The sequence below is a fragment of the Myotis yumanensis genome, unplaced genomic scaffold (assembly GCF_028538775.1).
Source record: "Myotis yumanensis isolate MYYU_CA2020_CCGP unplaced genomic scaffold, mMyoYum1.0.hap1 SCAF_1, whole genome shotgun sequence".
NCBI classification, from domain to species: Eukaryota; Metazoa; Chordata; class Mammalia; order Chiroptera; family Vespertilionidae; genus Myotis; species Myotis yumanensis.
In genome coordinates this window covers 7,052,030-7,065,098 of record NW_027223752.1, presented here as the reverse complement: position 1 = coordinate 7,065,098, position 13,069 = coordinate 7,052,030, and the positions used below count along the sequence as shown (strand labels likewise).

General features: G+C 49.5%; 1 pseudogene; it reads left to right on the top strand.

Moving 5' to 3' along the window:
* Positions 1 to 462: 462 nt before the first annotated feature.
* On the top strand, positions 463 to 636 carry LOC139001428 (U1 spliceosomal RNA; annotated as a pseudogene).
* The last annotated feature ends 12,433 nt before the right edge of the window (positions 637 to 13,069 follow it).

The following is a 13,069-nucleotide window of genomic DNA, read 5'->3' as shown; positions in this document are numbered from 1 at the left end:
GCTCATTAATTTTTTTTATTCATCCTTATTAATGTGAATATTTAAAGCTATGAATTTACCTCCAAGCACTGCTTTAGCTTAGGTTCTGCTATGCAGTGTCTCAACTAGGGTTATTTTCTATGAAATTTTAACTTGATTTATTTTCTGACCAAAGACAATTTAAGAGTTTCAAAACTAACAGGTAGTAAGGTCTTTTTTGTTTAGTTTTGTAGTTTGGTATTAATTTCTGGTAATTGGAGAATGCTGTCTATTCTATACTACTTTTCATTATATATTGGTTTTTTAAATAATGATTTAATAGGTGGTCATTTGTCCATGTTCAGATGTTCATGTGCAAAGGAGTAGTCTGTTTTTAAGATAAAGAGTTTAATATACATTAACTAAATCTCAAATTATGTTATTAGGTCCTTTCTAATCTGACTTGTTTTCTTGTATACACGTCTATGAAAGATGAATTAATTAGCACTTACCTGGCTGGGGAGATGCCATGATCACGAAGATGGTTTCCCGGGGCCCGGCTTATCCATTGCTCTCGGGTGTCCTCACCCCTGCGATTTCCCCAAATGTGGGAATTTGACTGTATAATTTGTGATAGTGGGGGGGCGGGGGGGGAGAAAGATGAATTAAAATTTCCTACTACAATTGTGTTTTTCACTCTTTCTCCTTGTATTTCTTTCAATTGTAAGAATGCAGATACTGTACTGTGTTGTGTAATGCTGTCGAACTAACTCAAAAAGGATCTGGAGGTTTTGCTAGAAATAAATAAGTTGGGGTTTTTGTTGTTGTTGTTTTTAAAATAAATTTTATTGATTTTTTACAGAGAGGAAGGAAGAGGGATAGAGAGTTAGAAACATTGAGAGAGAAACATCGACAACTGCCTCCTGCACACTCCCTACTGGGGATGTGCCCTCAACCAAGGTACATGCCCTTAACCGGAATCAAACCTGGGACCCTTTAGTCCACAGGCCGACACTCTATCCACTGAGCCAAACTGGTTAGGGCTGTTGTTATTTTTAAATTGAGGGAGAGGAAGAGAGAGAGAGAGAGAAACATTTACTTGTTGTTCCACTTATATATCCATTCACTGATTGATTCTTGTATGTGCCCTGACCAGGGATCGATCCCACAACCTTGGCGTATCAGGATGACACTCTAACCAATTGAGCTATCTGGCCAAGGTTGAGAAAGACTTATTCAAGGATCTTAGAGTTTAAAAACTATGAACTTGCCGAAACCGGTTTGGCTCAGTGGATAGAGCGTCGGCCTGCGGACTGAAAGGTCCCAGGTTCGATTCCGGTCAGGGGCATGTACCTGGGTTGCGGGCACATCCCCAGTGGGAGATGTGCAGGAGGCAGCTGATCAATGGTTCTCTCTCATCGATGTTTCTAGCTCTCTATCTCTCTCCCTTCCTCTCTGTAAGAAATCAATAAAATATATTTAAAAATAAAAAATAAAAAAAGTAAAAACTATGAACTTAGCTAGACCAAACCCAGAAGTGTTTGAAAGAAGAAAGAAAAGTTAAGAGTTGTTCTAGTAAAAAGTACATTTTTGAGAAGTATCACTCCTGCACTCAGACCTAGAATTAGTCCAGGATGGTTATCAGTCAGATGTTGGACATCTGGATGAGGGCCCTAGGTGGTCAAAGATGGGCACCACGAACTCTGGTCACAATGAATGATCTGGATAATGAACGCTAGGTGGTGTGGACATATGAGTCCTTTGGGAGTGGGTGGGGGTCAAGGTTATCTGGAGGTTTGATGTATGTGTATCGAGGCATTGATGCAGGACTAGAAAGTTCGAAAGTTTACATTCCCAGGCTTGTTAGAACAAGAATGGAATCATTTCCTCATATCTCAACCCACCTGATTTTAGTAATTTAGCAGCTTGACTAGAGCCGTGGTCGGCAAACTGCGGCTCGCAAGCCACATGCGGCTCTTTGGCCCCTTGAGTGTGGCTCTTCCTAAGCCTTAGGAGTACCCTAATTAAGTTAATAACAATGTACCTACCTGTATAGTTTAAGTTTAAAAAATCTGGCTCCCAAAAGAAATTTCAATCGTTGTACTGTTGATATTTGGCTCTGTTGACTAATGAGTTTGCCGACCGCTGGACTAGAGTAACTCCATTTTATGTCTTCACTCTGTTTCTCAACGCACACATATGAATGCATGCTCTGGTACAGTGTAGGTACGTGGTATCCTCCCTGTGACTTGCACGCATTGTCATTTTAAAGTGCTCCTCTTGGTCTCGTCTAATGTTGTGCCTTGAACCTGACCCCTGCTTTCTGTTGGCTTTTGCCTGTTACCCCTTGCACCACCCTTCTATCTTCATTCTTTCTGAGTCTTCCTGTCTGGGCAGTGTCTTTTGCCTCCAGCTCAGCGTGGAATGTGAACCATCTAGCAGGCATTTCCCTTTACAGATGAGTTAACCTATTTGCATATATCGATGTGACAAATCCATCTTGGTCTCAGTGAAGTCATTTTATTTGATACTTTCTAGGTTTTGCAGCTTATAAAATATTTGCTTAATTTGGGTGCAAGTGTTTCTCCTGATATTGGAAATTTTGTAGCTGTGTACTTGTGGTTACCTTGTTAATTTCACATAGCTCCCTTAATCCTTTATTTCTCTAAAGAGTGTCCATTGACTTCCAGCTATGAGTAATAATGGCACTATTATTTGTTTCTTTTTAAATATATTTTTATTAATTTCAGAGAGGAAGGGAGAGGGAGAGAGAGATAGGAACATCAATGATGAGAGAGAATCATTGATCAGCTGCCTCCTGCACGCCCCCCACTGGGGACCAAGCCCACAACCTGAGCATGTGCCCTTGACCTGAATTGAACCTGGGTCCCTTCGGTCTGCAGGCCAACGCTCTATCCACTGAGCCAAATCGGCTAGGACAACACTATTTTTTTCTTCCTCCTTCCTTCCCTCTACCTCCTTGATTTTAAATGAAAACAAACATCAGGGTAAATACATGAATTTATTATAAAATCCTCCTAATATATAAGAACCTAGGGTCCATAACATCCAAAATGACCGAAGGCTCGACAGAATGCTAGGCTGCGCGTGCAGCAGGCTCCAGGGGGTGGGGACTGGCGAGCGGGCTGAACTGCTGACCTCTGAGGAGAGAGAGAGGTGGGGCTGATCAGCGGCTACCACGGCTGCTGGTGAGGCCTGGAGAGAGAGAGAAGCAGAGTCTGATCTGCATCCTCTGACTCAGATCTCCGCTCCCCTCCCAGAGCTGGGTGGCCATGGAACTTTCTGGGAAGAACTTTGGAATCAGTCAAGACCCACCTGTACTGATTGCAGTTTCCATGGTTATGAAGTGGGATAGTGGGAATATTGCTGATCATTTGCTGTGGGAAGATGGATGGGAGGGGCACACAGGTGGAGCCAGCCCTGCCTGCCAGCATGGATGGGGCTCAGAAATGAGGAGCTATCATTAGCACTGGTGGCACATTATTATTATACTAGAGGCCCTGTGCACGAAATTCATGCAGGGGAGGGGGGAAGGTCCCCTCAGCCCAGACTGCACCCTCTCCAATCCAGGACCCCTCGGGGGATGTCCGACTGCCAGTTTAGGCCCGATCCAATACCGGCAGTCAGACATCCCTCTCACAATCCTGGACCTCTGGCTCCTAACTGCTCACCTGCCTGCCTGCCTGATTGCCCCTAACTGCCCCCGTGCTGGCCTGATCATCCCCAACTGCCCCCACCCCCCACCCCATCGGCCTGGTTGGCCCACACAGCCTGCTGCTTGGTCATTTGGTCACCCCTCATTAACACCCCTGCCGGCCTGGTTGCCCCATGCAGCCTGTTTGGTCGTCGGTTCGGTTACGATGGTTGCTTAGGCTTTTATATAGATAGATTAGCCTATATTATTATTATATCAGTCGTACTGGTTCTTTACATTAAAGGGCAAAATCTCATGTGAATATGCAGATGAGCTTTCCCACGTCCTCACTGTGGCTCCATGCAGAGCCCCCTCTGAGGGCAACTACTATTTTGATTTTTACCACCATAGATGAACTTTGCCTGTTTTTTGTACTTTTTATTTTATTTTTTAATTGATTTTTTTTTTTTTTTTTTTTTTTTTTTAGAGGGAGAGAAACATTGAAGTGAGAGAGAAACATTGATCAGTTGGCTCCCGCACATGCCCAGACTGGGAATTGAATCCACAACCTGGGTATGTGCCCTGACCAGGAATCAAACCTTTTGGTGTCTGGGACAATGCTCCAACCAACTGAGGCGCCCCAGCCAGGGCTGCTTCTGTACTTTTTAAAAATGGAATCATGCAGTCTGTGCTCTCTCAGGTCTGGCTTCTTCCACTCAACATTATTATGTTATTTGCCTATATGTCAATGGTTCTCAACCTTCCTAATGCTGCGACCCTTTAATACAGTTCCTCGTGTTGTGGTGACCCCCAATTTCATTGTTGCAAATTGAACATAATTAAAGCATAGTGATTAATCACAAAAACAATATGTAATTCTATATGTGTTTTCTGGTGGTCTTAGGCAACCCCTGTGAAAGGGTCGTTTGACCCCCCAAAGGGGTAGTGACCCACAGGTTGAGAACCGCTGCTATATGTTGTGATAGCCTCATACTTGTATCATCCTTCCCCTGGGACCTGGCCCATGGCAAGGGATTACTTCATAGTGAGTCTTGGTGGAGGCAACTTGACCCATTCAGCTTTTTTAAATACTAGGATGTGGCCTGAGTCGAGTCCATTGTTGAGAAAGGCACTGAAGCTACAAACCAGGGCAGCAGGGAATGCCAAGGAGTTCATTTTACAGGTCGATGACACCCAGGTTGGCTTGGCTGTTTATAAATACCCTGGCAGCGTCCTGAGGTCACTCCAGGCTAGTGGCTGCGGGCCTCCCTCCGGCTCACTGGGCCCTGCCCCTCCACTCCGCCTGGTCCATCCAGGCCCAGTGCCTGCTCCTTAACTAGCCTTGGTGTCTCCACCTGTCAGGTGGGCCCCCTCTCTTGTCCTCTGTGGTCTGGGTGGGCACCCAGGAGGTGAGACAGGCACAGGGCCCCTGGGCTTGGTCTCAAAGGGAGAAAGCATCCCTCATCCTGCTCCGAAGGCCCCAGGTAGAAATCTCCGGCTGGTGTCTCAGGCCCGAGGCTCCCAGGGGCTAGGTTCCCGTTGGTCCCGGAGTCACTCCCGTGCACCAGGACGCTCCTGGAGGGCCAGGCTGTGGCTTGCTCTTCCCAGCATTCCTTCCACAGATGGAACACTGAGGCTCAGAGCGCAGGCTGAGTCTTCACTCAGGGAGCGGACGGGGAATGGACTGCCTGCACCTACTAGGCTCCTGCAGTGTGCCCTGAATTGGCATCGAGGACCCAGAGAGCCATGCTCAGGGGAGGGGTCTGGGAAAGCTTTACCAGGCGGTGGCCTTGGCAGGGTGAGTGGGACTTGCCAGGTCTGAGTGAGGGCACTCCAGGCCGAGGGAGCTGCTGAGCAGGGGCAAAGCAGTGTGACCAGCAGCGCGACCGTGGTCAAGGGCATTCACTGGCTGCACTGAGAGTCGCATTCGAGAGAGAGGCTTGGATGAAGCCATACAAGACCTGTTTTGGGGTGATGCTGGTGAACCCTGAGACTCCCTTTGGGACAGGGCAGGACCCCGGCTCCAGGTCCTCCCTTACACCCTCTGTGTGACCCTGTGCTGGCTCCAAGGTAATCCCTCCCTGTGGTGCCTGGGGAGCGAGGTCAGTGAGTCAGTGACTGGAGTTTGAATGCAGCAGTCTGGGCCAGGGAGACTGGCAGGGTTGCCTCCCTGGAGCCAGCCCCCTAGGCATATCCAAATTACCAGCATCACTACTGTTGCATTTTAGGGCCATTATTAAGTAAAATAAGGGTCATTTTAACACAAGCACTGTGATACTAGGAGGTCTCTCTGATAACCAAGAGGAGTCACTACTAAGAGGCTGAGAGTGGGCTGAGAGGGCAGAGTGGGCAGCGCACACAGTGTGGAGACACGGGACAAAGGGATGATTCACGGCCCAGACAGGACAGAGAGGGGTGGTGTGAGATTTCATCAGGCAAGTCCAGAACTGTGTGCAATTTAAAACTGATAATTTGTTTATTTCTGTAATTTTCCGTTTAATATTTTTGGAATGCACTCGACCACCGGTAACTGAAACGGTAGGAAGGGAAACGGAGGGTCAGGGGGAACTACTGTATTAGTCATGCTCTCTGTTCTCACCTCCTGGAGCAGGCCATTCCTGCACTCCGCCTTCCAGGGGATCAGCCTCCCTTTCTCTGGCAGAGCTGACCAGAGACTTGCCCACTTCGCCTGGTTCAACCAGTGACCAACTTGCCAGATGCACTTGTCTCTTTCAAGTCCCCCCTTTGCCTTTGCTTTTTGAAGAGATGGAAGTGCCACTGACCTAGCTCCTGCAGTTAGCTCCAGGAGCAGGGCCTAGGAAGGAATGTTTGAGAAGGATTCATTCTTTTTTATTTTTTCAATACTTTTTCATTGAGTTATTGTGTGTGTGTGTGTGTGTGTGTGTGTGTGTGTGTGTGTTTTAAATATATATATATATATATATATATATATATATATATATATGGAGGGATTGGGGGAGAGGGAGAGAAATATCCATGTGAGAGAGAAACATCCATCAGCTGCTCCTAAGTTCCCCTACTGAGGATCTAACTGGCAACCCAGGTAGCGCCCTGATCACCAATAAAACCCACAACCTTTGGGTGCATGGACACCCAACCAACCGAACCACACTGGTCAGGGCAGAGGAGGGTTCATTCTTGAATGCATGTTTTACTGGACATTTTAACGGTCCTCTCCTGTGGCTGCCTCTCTGCCACGCCTCCACTCCCCACCCCCCGCTAAGTCCCTCCCCAGCCCCGGGCAATCGCCCTTCCGCCCCCAGCCCGTGACCTGCAAGCTCGCTCCTTCCCGGTGCAGCCTCTGACCCAGCTGCCCTCCCAGATAGGGGACAGATGGGCAAAAAAGGGCGTAACATAAGAATTTCAGGAGCATTTCTCTCTGCCTTTCGCCCGCTGCTGAGACGCTGACTGGCGATTCCCTTGGCCCTCTGCGGCCTTCTCCTCTCGGGCCCCGAGCTTGTGGAGGGTGGGATGGGGGGGCCCTTTGGCCGCCCGCGCCCAGCTCCCACCCCCTGCATGCACATCCTTGCCCAGGAGAGCCCCGAGGTAGGGACGGGGTGGTGGTGGTGGTGGTGGTGGTGCTGGTGGCAGGTTCATGGGTAGGGTCTGCGCTGCCTCCGCGGGCCGGGGTTGGGGTGGGGGTCAGAGGGTAGTGCTCCCAGGGGTGGAACCGCGAGCGCCAAGCGCAAAGACCGGGGTCTGCTCGGAGCCACGTGGGGCTCGGGGAGCGCTGATGGGCCTCCTGGCCAGCAGGGGGCGCTGGCGGGGCGTGGAGGAGGGCGAGCCCCAGGATTACTGCCCTGTAGGAGTCCACTACTTTAAAAACATTCAGCGCCCTAGCCGGTTTTGCTCAGTGGTTAGAGCGGCGGCCTGAGGACTGAAGGGTCCCAGGTTGGATTCCAGTCCAGGGCACATGCCCATGCCCTGGTTGTAGGCTCGATCCCCAGTAGGGGGCGTGCAGGAGGCAGCTGATCAGATGATTCCCTCTCATCATTGATGTGTCTCTCTCTCCCTCTCCCTTTCTCTCTGAAATCAAGAAAAAATATATATATTAAAAAAAATAAAAACATCGCCAAAACCGGTTTGGCTCAGTGGATAGAGCGTCGGCCTGCGGACTGAAAGGTCCCAGGTTCGATTCCGGTCAAGGGCATGTACCTTGGTTGCGGGCACATCCCCAGTAGGAGGTGTGCAGGAGGCACCTGATCGATGTTTCTAACTCTCTATCTCTCTCCCTTCCTCTCTGTAAAAAAATCAATAAAATATATTTTAAAAAATAAAATAAATAAAAACATTAAGTTAGAAAGCTCTTATTCTCTTCTTTTTTTAAATTAATTTTTATGAATTTATTTGGGCCAAACTGGCGGCATAGGCCAGGGAGCAAGATCTCAAATGCTCAGCCATCTCTTGTCCCTTTAAATGACCCATGCCTGCAAAGCTCAAACAGAGCCGAAATGTTAAAATAACTACCCTGGACCCAAAGCCTCGCCTCCCGGAAGTAATCCCAGCTTCCGGTTTGAGAGCATCCTCCACGCCTTCTCCGGAGCATTCACTCACACACGAGCACGTGCTCACTCCCAGCTGCCGTGCTCGCAGACATGCGCAGACACATCCACCCAGAGGCACTCAGGAACACACGTGGGAGCCCTTGGATTGCATAAAGAGGTTGGTCAGAATATTCCGTGGTGTGGGCGTATTTATGCAGAGGCGTCTTTAATGATTAATTATGTAAATTTCATTTTTACAGGTTTTGCTGTAGGAAACCCCACCTCCTTTTCTGGCCCTCCTCCTGCCCCGCCATCAGCAAGCATTTCGTGTTTCCATGCCATGTCTGCGCTGTGGGGGAGGCCCAGCTGAAGTTGCTAGGTGCCCAGTGTCCATATCTCAACTCTTCCAGCGAGGACACCTGGCAGGGCTGTTCAGGTGCCCTGGGTGTGGGCATGGGATTCAGATTCAGGAAGATGCCCTGGGTGTGAGGGCAAAGCCAAGGTGAGGAGAAGACAGAGGCCAGCAGCTGGGCCGGGCTGACCCTTGACCTTCTGGAGGCACGTGTCTGAGACCTTTGGGTTTTGTGTGGACCACGAACATTGATTATTTGCTGAAAACGCAATCACGTTGAACTGAAAAGAGATCTCTGAGAAACTCCTGAGGGCTCTCCCATAGCCAGTCTCTGGTGTATCTGAACACCCTCTGCCTGTGATTCTACCATTAACCTGCCCGCCCCCCCTGCCCCCCCCCCCCCCCCCACACACACACAAACTCTTTCCAGGGAGTTTTCCTCTTCAAAGCCACTATGGCCCAGCTGGTGTGGCTCAGTGGTTGAGCATCGACCTATGAACCAGGAGGACACAGTTCAATTCCCGGTCAGGGCACATGCCTGGGTTGCAGGCTGGGTCCCCAGTCAGGGGCCTGTAGGAGGCAGCAGATCAATAAGTCTCATCATTGGTGTTTCTATCTCTCTTTTCCTCTCCCTTCCTCTCTGAAATCAATAAACACATAAGTTTTTTAAAAGCCACTATGCCCCAATTGGGGACAGGGGGTGACCCTAACCCCAACAGAGCCCGAGGGGGGCTGAATTGGTGACACTGACTCCAGTGTGTGTGTGTGTGTGTATGTGTGTGTGTGTGTGTGTGTGTGTGTGTGTGTGTGTTGGGTGGGGGAGCTGGGCACCTTGCTGCCTCCCTGCCAGCATTTCAACCTCAGCTCCTCCATCCGGGGACCAGCTCCAGGTCCCCACTTGGAATGCGTTCCGTTGGGTGGGGCTAGCAGCAAAGGCAGTTAGTGGCCTCCCCCTCCCCACAAGATCTGAGCTTCAGGATGCGTCTCTGCAGGCTGCCGGGTCAGGTGGTGGCCCTATAGAGTGCATCCTGACAGGCCCCACAGAGAGCTACGGAGGGAGACAGGAGGGCACTGGGCTGCAGTGTGCCAACCCCAGGCTGCCCCTGGGCCTGGCTGCCCACTGGCACACCTGGGCCTGGGCTGGAGACCACGAGCATTCCAGAGCTCTGATTTGGAAACCTCAGCTCCGTGGACCTGGATATGTGGTGCAGTGCTCACCGCTAGGCAAGCCTGGGCCGGGTGCTGCGCCTGTTTCCTTCATTGCCAAGCTTCCAGAAGGGCAAGACACGTCGCTGTTGACCCAGGAGTGGAGCTGGCATGGCCTGGAAAAGGACCGGACTTCTGGCTTGGAGTTGGCTCTCACCTGTGGGCTGGTACCACATCCCCTGCTCCAATGGCCATGATGGCTGGTTTTGTTGGCATGTGGTCTGCAGTTGGAATTTCCTCCCCAGAAACAGGGCAGACTTCTCCAACTGGCTTTTATTTTGTCCTTAAGCCCCATTTGAAAATGACTTAATCAAAGAGGTGTCCTGAATTAAATCTCAGGCCTGGGTCTGAGGGCCCCAGGACGATTGATAAGCCTCCCCAGGCAGCCAATGACCCCCACTGTCCCATGTACACTTCCTGCCTCAGCAGCCTGGGTGTTCCCAGTGGACCACTGCTGGTGGTTGAAGGCCTACTATGTGCCAGGTGAGGTCTTGGGGTGCTTCCCACGCCACTGCTCTAGAAAGTAGGGGAGCTAATCCCCACTTTACAGATGAGGAAACTGAGGCTGGGAGTTTGTGAGGTGGCTTGCTCAAGGCCACCTGGCCTGTGATAGGTGGAGCTGTGGCCTCACTGCACCTGTCTGTGTCCAGAGAAGGTGCTGCCCCTTGGGCAGGGTGGGAACCATATCAACCACAGACATAGGTCGATGCTCAACCACAGCTATGCCGGCCAGGCTGGTTTGTAGGATTCTTAATAGAGAAGCTCCTTCGTGAAACCAGAGGCCTGGGCCTCCCTTCATTAAGTTTTATAGGATAAGTCATGCTCCCTGAAGGCCCCGTTTTAACTTGCCTTGGGCCAGAGTAACTATTTTAAGTGGAGGTACAATTAATCAAGCCCATTTGTAAATGCCAGAGACTTTGGTATCAACTTCTTATTCATTCCGTTAGCCCATCTTTGCCCAATATGGGATACTTTGGGGCAAAGAGTACTTGACTATGGAAATTTAGGCAAAGCTGCAGTTTAAATGAGTTATGTCTAGTTTCCCTCTACTTAGTTGCTTCCCTAAGATTATAGGGGCTACCATGTTTAAATTCAGTGGGATCCCCCATATGACTATCATTTGATCCCCAGTATTGATTAATTCCATAAGGTTTTGTCAATGGGCGCCCTGCTGTAGAGGCTCCAGAGCCAGTCAGCACTTTTAACAATATTTTTTATAAAAATTATCTTAGTATATAAATTCTGTTGTATATTTTTTACATATAATTATTATATATATATATTATATATATTTTTAGGGTATAAGCTTTTTAAATTTTTAAATATATTTTAAATATATTTTGAAATTCTCATCCGAGGACCTGCTTAGAGAGAGGACTAGGGAGAGGAAGAGAGAGATGAGAAACATTGATCCGTTGCCTTCTGTACCTCCCCTGACTGCGAATCAAACACACAACCCATGTATATTCCCTGACGAGGAATCGAACCTGTAACCTTTTGGTGCACAGGCTGATGCTCAACCAACTGAGCCACTCTGGTCAGTCAGTGTATGTACTTTTAATTTCCAACTCAGTCAAATTATGGGCTTTTCTTTTTTTAAATTTTATTGATTTTTTAGAGAGAGGAAGGGAGAGGGACAGAGAGTTAGAAACATCGATGAGAGAGAAACATCAATCAGCTGCCTCCTGCACACTCCTCACTGGGTATGTGCCCACAACCAAGGTACATGCCCTTGACCGGAATCGAACCTTGGACCCTTGAGTCCGCAGGCTGATGCTCTATCCACTGAGCCAAACCGGTTAGGGCAAATTATGGGCTTTTGATATACCTATCAAAAGGCCCGATGCATGAAATTTGTGCAAGAGCAGGCCTTCCTTCCCCTGGCTACTGGCATCGCTTCCCTCTGGCACCTGGGACCCGGGCTTCCCTCTGGCTGCTGGCAGGCACCCGGGACCAGAGCAGCCTCGGCTTTGTTCGGAAGGATGTCTGGTCTAATTAGCATATTACACTTTTATTATTATAGATAATGTATTTATCATACCCTATATAATAAAAGCCTAATATGCCAAGTGTCTGGTCATTTGGTCGGCCATTCAACCAATCAAAGCGTAATATGCTAATGATATGCTAAGGCCGCTCAACAGCTTGCTATGACGTGCACTCACCACCAGGGGGCAGACAGTCAACCAGCCGACCAGTTGCTATGACATGCACTGACCACCAGGGGACAGATGCTCTGACCAGTAGGTTAGCTTGCTGCTGGGGTCTGGCCCATCAGGACTGAGTGAGATGGACTGGACACACCTGGAGCTCCCCCACGGTCCCTCCTTGGCTGGCCAACCTCCCGTGTCCCTCCTGGTCCTGATTGTGCACTGGCGGGGTACCTCGGCCTGGCCAGTGCTCTCTTGCAATTTGGGCTGAGGGACCCACCCCTACCCCCCAGTGCATGAATATCGTGCACCAGGCCTCTAGTGTTTTTATAAATATACTAGAGTCCCAGTGCATGAATTCGTGCATGGGTGGGGTCCCTTGGCCTGGCTGGTGATCAGAGCGGGTGGGGGGTGGGGAGTGACCGCGGGAGGTTGGCCGGCCACAGGAGGTTGGCTGTGGGAGCGCACTGACCACCAGGGGGCAGCTCCTGCATTGAGCATCTGCCCCCTGGTGGTCAGTGCATCATCATAGCAACCAGTCAACTGGTCATAACAATCACTTAGGCTTTTATATATATAGATAATATATGTAACATTTATTAACCTTTAGTTTCTTTTCCCTGTAGCTAGGGTTTCTTCCTTTTTTTTCCTTTCAACCCTTCCCACCCTCCTTTTTTTCTGTTTTAAGCTTTTAGCCTCCTGAGGCTGTGGGCTTTGTTTTCTATCTCAGGCGGATAGGAAAGAAGGGGGCAGGGAGAGGGACCCAGTAGCCGGCCTCTAGGCCACAGCCTCTACCTGGGAAGTCCCTTCTCCTCTTCCTCACTCCTGCCCCACACTCCTCCTCCTCCTTTCTCTCCTTTTTCTTCCCCTCCTTCTGTTCCTCCTTTCTCTTCTCCCATTCTTCCTCTTCCCTCCTGCCCCCTACTCTCTCCTCACCTTCCTCCTTCCCCTTTTCCTCACTCTTCCCCACAATTCCCCTCCCCCCTCCTCTCCCTCTTTGCAGGTGGTCTGCAGGTGAACGGTGACGCTGAGATGAGTTCCGCAGCAGGATTGAGCTAAGAGAAGCAGAGGGCTACTGCTCGCTCAGGCGTTGTAGCAAAACCTCCAAGGCTCTCACGGCTTTTATTTGGGGAGTACAGCAAGTAACAATGGGAAACAGGCATGCCTATGAGATCATTTGAGCTAAGTTATACATTAAACTATTAATTTCCTATGTTATACAAAGAGCCTTTCCACCTGCAGC